The sequence below is a fragment of the Monodelphis domestica genome, chromosome 2 (genome assembly GCF_027887165.1).
Source record: "Monodelphis domestica isolate mMonDom1 chromosome 2, mMonDom1.pri, whole genome shotgun sequence".
Lineage (NCBI taxonomy): Eukaryota > Metazoa > Chordata > Mammalia > Didelphimorphia > Didelphidae > Monodelphis > Monodelphis domestica.
This window is the reverse complement of record NC_077228.1, coordinates 419,535,340-419,545,050: the sequence shown is the minus strand read 5'-3', so window position 1 is coordinate 419,545,050 and position 9,711 is coordinate 419,535,340. Positions and strand designations below refer to the sequence as shown.

Sequence of the window (9,711 nt, the reverse complement as noted above, 5' to 3'; positions counted from 1 at the left end):
CCTACATGGGGTCATGAAGAGTTGGATACAACTGAAACAACTTAACAACAATAGTAGGTAATAGGGTATAATGAAGAGAAAACTGATTTTGGAGTCAAAAAAAGCTCTTCTGGCTTATACTGGCTATGTGATCCTGGGCTTGTGGCTTAGCCACTCAGTGGCCCCAGGTATTAATTGAGTGCCTTTTCTACTTGGATAAAGGCTTCTTCACTGAGAATTCACTATACTAGAAATCACAGGTTTGATTCCATCTTGTATTTGGTCCATAGAAAAAGAAAGATAACTTCTATTCTGAAATCTTTTTTAGTCTTTTGAAATTTACATACCTTTGGTTTATATATCAGGTCATGGGAATTACTGCATTTGGGTACAGAAGGAATGACGAAGTTACTAAGTTCCTGAAAATAATTGGAGCCAATGACAAGGACCCATAGTCTAAACCTTGGCATGTTGATACATTTTTTGCTGACCCTTCTTTATAATTCGAATTTCATTTGGCAGTGGTTTATTGTAGGTAGTTTTACTCCATCTGACTATTCCTAGGACTCATTTATTTGTTGTAAACTCTTGCCAGTCTGCAAAATTCTTTGTAATTTTTTCCACTATCAGAAATGCCTGTTTGTGGTTTATTTTTAATGGACTCATTGCCTATCCCCACTGGAAAACTTTTATGATGGAACTTGTAGATACTTAATTACTTTTTTGGTTGTTGTTGTTTTCTCAAGACTCTTAGGAATGACAGCTTGCACTCATACCCTTTGTTTGGATTTGGATTCTTTCCTTTATGCTTATAAAGGATATCCTCAACCTACCCCCCCCCCCTCACTAACTAACTCTACTTCATAATGGTTCTATAACTACTAAATCACTTGGTAATTGAAATGAACATAAATGCATTTCCCCTTTTAAATGGATAGTTTTTGACTTTTCAGTTCTTCACTTCGACTATAACTCTGCAGCAGATCATTGTAAAAGAAGTTAAACAAATTGAAACCATAAGGTGGTTCCTGGAAATTCAGGATTTTTTTAGGACTGAAAAGAACATTTCTCAAACAATTATTTTTTTTTCGTATCAAAAGGATGGATTTGGAATTTATCTTCATTTCCCTGTCCTCAGTCAATAGCTAACTTTATCATATTCGGAAAACAATGATAGAATTTTAAAAAGCAAAACTGAATAAAAGGACAAATAAACTTTTTCAAAGTGTGAGAAATTTGTTTTGTTAAAGAGCCAGCTGTTCCAGGATGAAAACTCTTTTTGAACATGTGTTTTATAGCTCTTCCAAGAAATGGTCCTTTCCCCCTTGGAATATTATATCTTTAGGCAGCTTTAGATTTGAGGATTTTTTCTATTCATCTGATATTTAGGGTCTGAAAATGGATGAAAATTAGGATAATTTTAGAATAAAGATGTTATCAACAAGTAGAAGATTAACATGCAAAAGTAGAAAATAATGGTATAATATAATATTAAATGCCAATACCTTGTAACTCAATTTAACAGGGCTTGGATGTATGACCAGATTATCTCAAATGGACACCAATGTGGCAGACAGCAAGGACCTTGTTTTGGTAGAAGACATTTTGTGTTCCTCTATTACCAGGCTGGTAAAAGTCTTTTCCATTGACTCCATCCTATCTCTCCCAAATTAAGATAGTTTCTGTCTCACTGGAGGTATCAAAGAGGATTAATTGAGCTAGATAAGGAAAACAGATAAATTCCCCCTACACACACACACACACACACACACACTCCTTGGGCCCTATGGTCAAGAGAATTCTACATTATCCTATCTAACATACATTATCCCCATCTAATTTTTACAACAAAACAAAAACTCATGGAGAAGTTACTCAGGAGTTGGAAAGATAATGTGAAGTTCACTTTGAAAAAAATTCCAGTTAGTTATTTCTATAACATTATAACAAAACCTTTACTGATGTAGATAATTTTTATAGGTCCCTTCAGCTAGACATTTTGTTAACAAGGGAAGCTTAATGATGAATGAAAACTTTCAGAGACTTGGGGTTTTGGGGTGGATTTTACAATTTTGAATATGTAATTCATTAGTTTTGATATATTCTTTAAAGTCTATTCTTTTTCTGTTTATCTTGTGTTTTCATTACAAATAAGTTCACAAGAGTAGAATAATTTAACTTGCTTTCTTTCAACACAGTGGGCAGTTGACAAATACTTGTGACCCACTAAAAGTATGCTTGTTGTACACAATTTTGTATGGAATTATGTTCTGGCTGAATCATGATGATCCTGAAAGCCAAGTCCATGTCCATTTTAGAGAGATTGTAATAACACAACTTTCTTAATACTATGCATTGTTTATTTTTAATAACTACCTTTTCTTTCCTGGTCATGTATTACTGAATCCTTCACTGTACTGTTTTTTCTTGAACTCTTTCTTAAGCTGATTTGAAATAGTATTACCTATATCTCTTTCTCTCAATTCAATATATACTGCTAAATCAAATAGAATAAGAGAAAAGGTTTAAAATATATGTAAGGGTCTAACATCTAAGATGTTTAGAGAGCTAACACAAATATATAATACAAAAAAAAAAAAAACATTTCTTAATGAATGAGCTGCCAAAGGATATGAACTAACAGTTCTTCAAGAGGACTTACCAACTATTGACAACTGTATGAAAGACTGATGCAAATCACTATCAGTAAGAATAATTCAAATCAAATCTACTCTGAGATTAAACTCTCATACAGCTTATTGGCAAATATGAGGAAAAATAGGAATATTAGAGGAGTTATGGAAGTTATGAAAGTCAGGTGACTATATTGTTGGTAAAGTTGTAAATGGTCAAAACATCCTAGATAGGTACATAGATAGATAGATAGATAGATAGATAGATAGATAGATAGATAGATAGATAGATAGAAAGAATTTAATTGGTTATCTCCCAAGTCTGAAATTTTTCCTCTCCTTATTTTTATTGTTTCTTTCAAGTCCCAAGTAAAATCTCACTTTCTATAAAAAGCTTTTCTTGATCTTAATCCCCTCCCTCTATTGATTATGACCAATTTATATAGTGTTTGCATGTTGTCTTTACCATCAGGTAAAGAATTCCTTGAAAACAGAAGCTTTTATTCTTTACTTCCTTCCTTCCTATCTTTTTTATTTCCTTTCTCCTTTCCTCTTTCTTTCCTTGGCTTAGTAGAGTGTCTGTCAGTGCATAGTTGTTGATTTGATTTAACTCAAAAGAATAAACTATGGATAAATAAATAGTGAATAAGTGATTATATCTACCCATCACATCCAACTTTTGTCTTGCACATTGTTAGAGCTATATCTCTTGATAGATTCATACATACCTCTTGTGAAGGTTAAACTTAATGGTTTGGACAATGATTATATGAAATTATATTGTCACCCGTATTTATTATATCTTGAGTCAGAAATTTATTTACAAATAGAGAGTAAACAACAAAGAAGAGAAATGTGAGGGGGGGTAGAGAAGTTATCTATCCTATCAACCTAAATGTTTCAATCTGGGTCTGCTTAATCTAGGCAGAGATTAATTAGCTCTCAACCAGGAAGGTTGGTAGTGAGTAGCCATGTGGCCTCCTCCAAGATGGAAGCTTGTCTTCCCAGAAGCTAGGAAAGGGGTCAGCCTTTTACTCACCCAGCAAAGTAATCCAAAAATCAGAGTCCAAGTAGAAGCCAAGATCTGAGCTCACAGTCCAAGTTGTAGTCTCCAGCAAAGCTACCTTGAAGACTATCTAAGAATATCTCCAGAAGACAATCTCTTCAGACTATCTTCTCAAAGACAATCCACCCTGGAGTAGTCAAGGACTTGCTTTTGATGGTGACTTCTTATCCTTTTCCCTCTTAACAGGGGCCAATCACAGTTGCCAAATTGTCCAAATCCAAATTCCAGGGGGCAGTGTCTGTAGGATCTACTTCTCACTTTCTGAAAGTTAAGTTTTCATTAAAAAGGTTCACAGTTTCCTGATTTGATTGAATTTCTAAGGGTGTGAATTCTCTAAGTACCTTGCTAGCTTCTCACCTAGTGCTAAGTAGGGTGTTTAATCATTTGTTGATTTAATTCAAAAGTAGACAAGGGGGAGTTAATCCTGTCTTCAGTCTAGTGAGGTACTTGGTAGGGTTACTTAAATTAGTGTTAACTCAGGCTAGGCAATAGAGTAAAGAATTCTCTTTCACAATTCCACCTGTGATCCTTTAAGAGGCTAGTCTCCCCAGTGGATCATTTTAACATAAACAGAAAACATAATAGTTAGATAAAAGAGGGAAATAAAAGAGAAAACAGAGAGAGAGAGAGACAGACAGACAGACAGAGACAGAGAGGGACAGAGACAGAGACAGAGAGCAAACCAATGTTTGCTAGGTGCACTTACAATAAGACAATTAGGGGGCAATCCCCTTTGGCATGTAAGTTTACATTCAAAATGCTTATGTTCAACTCTTCCACAATTCAATCAGTTATACTCCAAAGTTCATGCTGGATCTTCTAATACTATGGAGGTTTTTCTTGGGCATCTTCATGGCATCTTCTTCAAAGAGTTTATTTTCTGGATTCAAGGAGTTAGCATGCTTTTTTTTCTGAAAAGTTTGGATTTTTTGACACTCTCCTTCATTGTTTTTTTTTATATTTTATTGGCAAATGAATGCTCAAATTGTTTTGAGATATTTTGGATGGCAACATATACAGATCCAAATCAACCATAGAGGAGGCATAGAGCCATGTTGACATAAATAGAAGAAATATTATGTACATAATTTGATTTAATAGATCTTACCTCCCTTAGTAAAAATATATTTCATTTGGGAACAAAATCCTGGAATTAAAATTTCAAATATAAATTTACGCTTGCGTCCAGATGAATCTTGGAACAAATATCTAGGAGTTTTCCTCCAGAAAGATATTTGATATTTGATCATTGGTATTTGAATAAAATATCAAGTATCCTTTTTTCAGAGCCTATGAATCTGTTTTGAAGACAAAAGCAGGGAAGAAGCTTATAAAGACAAAAACCACAGCTTCCATATCTTTATGAATCATTCAAGCCACAGTTTGGTGTGATTCTATCTTTCCTTTCAGGTAATAACCAAACAGCAAGGATTATTTAGGATAACAAAATATATGGAACTATATTTACAAAATATATGGAAATTCTAGTATGTTACTATATCACACATGATGTCCACTTAAAATAATTATAATTATTATCTAGTTTAAAAGACATACAAAAAAACCAAAGTGCTACATAAATATAAGGGATTATTATAATTATTGATTGACTGCATGACTTAGGAGACAGATTGCCAGCTTTTAAGTAAGAAGAACCCCAAAATTTCTTCTGACATATCATAACTATGTGATCCTGGCAAGTCACTCCACCTCTCTGTGACTCAGAAAATTCCCAAGGGTTTATTTATTAAGGTAGAGTTGGGATGTGACTTCTGGAGAAAACTATCACATTTAAGAGTTTGCCTCAGATGTCCATCAATTGGGGATTGACTGGATACCAAGTGAAGAGTAGAACCAGTAGAACACTGTACACAATAGCATCAATATTATACTATGAATAACTGTGAATGACTTGGCTATTCTCAGCAATGTAATGATCCAAGACAATTGTGAAGGACTTATGATGAAAAATGCTATCTACCTCCAGTGAAAGAACTGATGGAATCTGAATGTAGATCAAAGCATATGATTTAAACTTTATTTTCTTCTTTTTTGTTGTTATTGTTTTGGTTGGTGTTCTCTTTTGCAGTGTGGTTAACATGGAAATATGATTTGCATGACTCCACATGTATAATCTACATCAAATTGCTTGCCTTATCCAGGAGGAGTCTAAAGGAGGGAAGGAGAGAGAGAGAGAGAGACAGGGGGAGAGAATTTGGAACTAAAAAAAAAAAAGAATTAAAATTAACAGGTTATTGAGAAATATAAAAAAATCAGCATTAAAGCAAAAAGAAAAAATAGCATTAAAAATCATATTAGTAAATGCATGTAAGAGAACTAGAAGAAAGTCTAAAAAAGATAGCTTTGAAATTACATATTGAATTCATTATATACTTAAAAAGAAAAGCAAGCTCTTCATAATAGAGATTGACACTTTCATGTACAAACTTTTTTATTCTGTTTTGCATATGGAAATGATCATTTTGTTTGTTGTTTACTGAATTCAGAATACAAATTAAACAAAAATAAAAGAATAAAGAGTTTGCCTTGTTAAAGAAACACCCACCGATCTTTTATGTATTTGTGTATTACTTTAAAAGGTTTTAGCTGACCTGGTCATGCTAAAAGATTCATGAAATGAAGGGTCCACAAACTGCTAGGGAGATGATTGGGTTTGTGGAAATTATCCTGGCCCCTGTTTTTGTACTGTTCTGCCAATGAAGATTTTTTTTATTTTTAAATAAAGTTTTATAATATTTTAAAATTAAAGAAACATGTTTAGCTTCCTGTCTATAAAAAACGAGCTGCCAACATCTGCTTGAAGTGGAACAAAGTAAAGAAGTTGCTTGAAACTTGATTTAAGGGAAAATGCTTTCTCCAAAAGTGAAAAGACTAGTGAAACTACCACTGTGTTCAAGTCCTAGTTCTGCCACTAATTGCCTTGATTAATTACTTAAATTCTGTATGTCAATTTCATTAATCAAAAAGCAGACTTGAGGGAAGTGGGTAAGGACTATATCTATGACTTGTCTCGTTTTAGGATCTATGATCTAATTAGTGTAAAAAGCTACCTGTTAGTAAATTACCCTTACCAATAAGGATAACTAAACATCTATTATATGTCAGACATTGTGCCAAGCATTGGGAAACAAAGAAAACCAGAAAGCAGTCTGTTCTGGAGGAACTCACAGAATGATGTAGAAGACAACATGCAAACAATTTGTACAAATGAGCTACAGCCAGAATAAATTGGAGAAATTTCCTATCAAGACAAAGTATCCATCAAAAATAGCATAATTACACCATTGGAGGATATCCATGGTCCTGGATCGGGGGAGTTTTAATTTATTTATTTTGTGCCTCTTCATGAATATTTCCAATGGATATCCATTCTTCTCATTGATGGGGAATATACTAAGGTTGTGTTAGTTGAGAGAGATCTTTTATTACTACTTCTATTATTTTTTAATTAAATACTGTTGTTTTCAACAAATTGTGTATTCTGGCTCAGAATATAAATATAAATATTTAAATATAAAATTATGTATTTTGGTGGTGGCTTGTGGGGTGTGAATTGAAATAAAAACAAACGTTAAAATTTTCCAGAGGATTCTCTCTATGAGTTAAGAAAGTGTTTCTAGGTATTCCTTTAGTTTCAGGGGGAAAAAGACTTGTTTTCTTTTGAATATGTTTCTAAAATTTTTCTCTTTTAAAATGTGATTTTTTTCATGTGTTATTGCCAAAGCTTTCATAATCAGAGTACATTACTGAACTTCTAAATGAATAAAAATATATTTTTTATTTTAAAAATATAGTTTTATAAAACATTTTAGGAATTGTTTTTACAGAATGTGAGCTAGACAATCTCGATATTATATATAGCTCTGACATTGATATGTCCATTAAGAAAGTCAATATATTTGCATTTTGTGGTTGCTATTTCTTTAAGACACCAAAACTGGTGGCTAAATTCAGTGAAAACAATTCAATGAAAACAAATGGTGGCTAAATTCAATGAAATCAAATGAAGCAAATCAATTGACTAATATTTTCACAGTGTACAGCTGTAAAATTTTGATTTCATTAGAAGTTTGAATGCTAGGGGGCAACTGGGTGGCTGAGTGGGTTGAAAGACAGGCCTAGAGATGGGAGGTCCTAGGTTCAAATCTGCCCTCAGACACTTCCCAGCTGTGTGACCCTGGGCAAGTCACTTGACCCCCATTGCTTAGCCCTTACCACTCTTCTGCCTTGGAGCCAATACACAATACTGATTCCAAGATGGAAGATAAGGGTTTAAAAAAAAAAAAGAAGTTTGAATGCTAGATAAATGTAGCCTGTCTTTCATTGATAGAATGATTCTTTCCAAAGCAATTCTGGTACCTAACTATGGAATTTTATTTTTGCTATTAGTGATAAATCACAATTTAAAAAGAAATTAATAGCACAAAGAGCCATTATTCTATAAATAAGTGGTCAAGAGAATGAACAGTTTTTTCAAAATAAGAATTAGAAATTGTCAATGGCCATATGAAAATGCACTTCAAATCTCTAATAGGAAGAGAAATATACATTAAAACTTCAATATTTTACCTAAGGCCTATTAGATTAGTAAACAGTATTTTTTAACATAGATACACTAGTATACTATTGCTAGAGTTGTCAGTCCAGACATTCTGGATAAAAACTTGGAAATGTATAATAAAGTGACTAAATCATTTCTATCTTTTGACCTAGTAATCGCTCTATGGGGCTTATGCCCAAAGAAAAATAAAGATGGAAGCAAAGACACTATATATAAATCAGTGCCTCTTTGCGCTAACATTTATTGGGGAATGACTTAAAAATTATAGCATAGGAATATGATGAAGTATACTATGCAATAATTGATATGAAATAACAAATATGAAGAATTCAGAGAAACAAGGGAAGATATATATCAATTGTGAAATGACACAAGTAGAACGTCTCCTCCAATCCCCCCACAAAAACAAACAAAAAACTATACATACTGTTGTTTTTAAAGTGTTGTGGCCAGGGAACTGTATCCTCCAGTTTACCCAGGGGTCCCTCCCCCTTACTTCCTGGAATGGGATTGATCTTGAATTGGACCAATCCTGTGCTAGGGAGGGGCCACCACTACCCCCTGCTTCCGGGTACAGGATTGTATAGACCAATCCTGTGCATCTAGGAGGGGATACTTTGAATCCAGTTATCCAGTTTTTCTTCTCTCATTAATCAGATAAAAGAGTTTTTATTTTATTCATTTCAATACAATGAAGAAAAACAACGCCAATGAAAAGATAATTAAAAGGCAGTTGAACTCTAAGTAAGTGAACAGACAGAGAGTTTCAAGCAAGAGTTTATCTATCTTGTGAGATTATATTGTATGTTACATTTACTTGTTGGAAATGACTGGGAGTGGGGATAGCACAATGGATAGAGTGCCAGGCCCAGAGTTGAGAAGTCCTGGGTTTAAATCTGGCTTCAGACACTTCCTTCTTGTGTGATCCAGGGCAAGTCATTTAACTCCAATTGCCCTTATTGAGCTGTTACTGAGCCTTAGAACTGATACTTAATATGAATTCCAGGTCAGAAGGTAAGATTATTTTTTTTTAAAAAGGAAAGAACTGTGATATAAAGACAGAATGAATCAATGAAATATACTTTAAAATCATACAAATTAACAAAAAAAATCATTACAATGAAAAACTGTCTCTACATGAGAAAAATTCCATATTTTGTAAATGGGAAGATTATGATAATCTGTAATACTCCCAAAGGGAATAAGTCATATTCTCTGTGAATGTCAGTTGCCATGCCAATAAATTACTTTGGTTCTCACATTATTTGTAGAATGTAAGATCATAGATCTAGAGCTTGAAGAAATCTTTGGAACAATCTAGTCCTCCTTCAGAGTGTCATTTAGTCAAAAGAACTTTGGTTCTTGGATCAGAGGATGTGTTCAAATTTCATCTTTGAAGACTTTGACAACTTTAATGACCCTGATCAAGTTTCTTTACCTCCCTCAAAAAT

General features: G+C 33.4%; 1 long non-coding RNA gene across 1 annotated transcript; it reads right to left on the bottom strand.

Annotated features, from left to right (window-relative positions):
* Nucleotides 1-847: 847 nt before the first annotated feature.
* Nucleotides 848-8,771, bottom strand: LOC103104710 (uncharacterized). Its single transcript, XR_001627496.2, has 3 exons — nt 8,688-8,771; nt 1,485-1,669; nt 848-1,371 (listed from the first exon to the last, which is right to left on the bottom strand). It is a non-coding gene; the product is annotated as an uncharacterized LOC103104710 (long non-coding RNA).
* Between the last annotated feature and the right edge of the window lie 940 nt (nt 8,772-9,711).